The sequence below is a fragment of the Octopus bimaculoides genome, chromosome 2 (genome assembly GCF_001194135.2).
Source record: "Octopus bimaculoides isolate UCB-OBI-ISO-001 chromosome 2, ASM119413v2, whole genome shotgun sequence".
In the NCBI taxonomy this organism is placed as follows: domain Eukaryota; kingdom Metazoa; phylum Mollusca; class Cephalopoda; order Octopoda; family Octopodidae; genus Octopus; species Octopus bimaculoides.
Genome location: NC_068982.1, coordinates 107577589 through 107578641, shown reverse-complemented (window position 1 = coordinate 107578641; position 1053 = coordinate 107577589). Strand labels below are relative to the sequence as shown.

General features: G+C 40.3%; 1 protein-coding gene across 1 annotated transcript in view; it reads right to left on the bottom strand.

Annotated features, from left to right (window-relative positions):
* LOC106882671 (inositol 1,4,5-trisphosphate receptor type 1) overlaps positions 1-1053 on the bottom strand; it is a 314426-nt gene that overhangs the window by 89116 nt on the left and 224257 nt on the right. The window lies entirely within an intron of this gene.

The window sequence follows — 1053 nt, the reverse complement described above, 5'->3', positions numbered from 1 at the left end:
TTTTTCAATTGTATGAACTAAAAGTTGGAGGGGGACGGGATAAACTACCTGCATCAACTTGCTATAAAAGCAGGTAGTAATTTTACCTTTTTCCTTATTCTTAGTGCAAGTTTTGAAGAGTTCGATTTTAACAGTTACTTTTTCAAAGCTATAATGGAAGTGACAAAGGAGCATATTTGACATATTTTGCTTTATGAGTTCAATAAAGGCAACAATGCAACAGAAAGTGTGAGGAATATTAATGCAGTATATGGGGATCAGATAATAAGCGTAAGCCCGTGTCAACAGTGGTTCCAGAAATTTCAAGCTGGAAACTACAGCCTAGAAGACGAGCCTCGTCCTGGAAGACCTGTAGAGCTCAACAAGGACATCCTGCAAAACCTGGTGGAACAAAATCCCATTGTAACTGTTGAGGAACTAGTAGAGAAGCTTGGATTTGTTCATTCAACCATTCATCGACACCTGTGTGCCAGCGGAAAATCAGCAAATTAGGTCAATGAGTTCCTCACAAACTTTCTGAGTCTAATTGCATGCAGAGAGTGAATGTGTGCTCTTCTTTGCTGTCACATCTCACCAATGAACCTTTTTGGGACTGAATAGTGACTGGTGATGAGAAATGGATTCTCTGTAAAATTGTCAAGCACCAAAGACAGTGGGCAGGAAAAGGAGCAACACCAGGACCTCAGATCTACTGCGAACAGCTTAAGTCAGTGCTAGAAGAAAATAACCATCTTTGGTTTCAAGACAAAAGGTGTTCTTCCATCAGGATAATGCTCGGCCACATACAGCAAGGATGACATTCCAAAGGCTGGAGCAGTTTGAATGGGAAACAATGCCCCAACCACCATATTCGCCGGACATTACCCCATCTGATTACCATTTATTCTGCAGTTCAATCATTTGGACGGAAAAAATATGAATTCTGTAGATGAGGTCAGAACAGTACTGGGAGAGTATTTTTCATCACAGACAAGTGAATTTTGAAAGAGGGGCCTTGTAAATCTACCAGATAGAAGAGTATCGTAGAAAATGAAGGAGAGTGTATTTTAGATT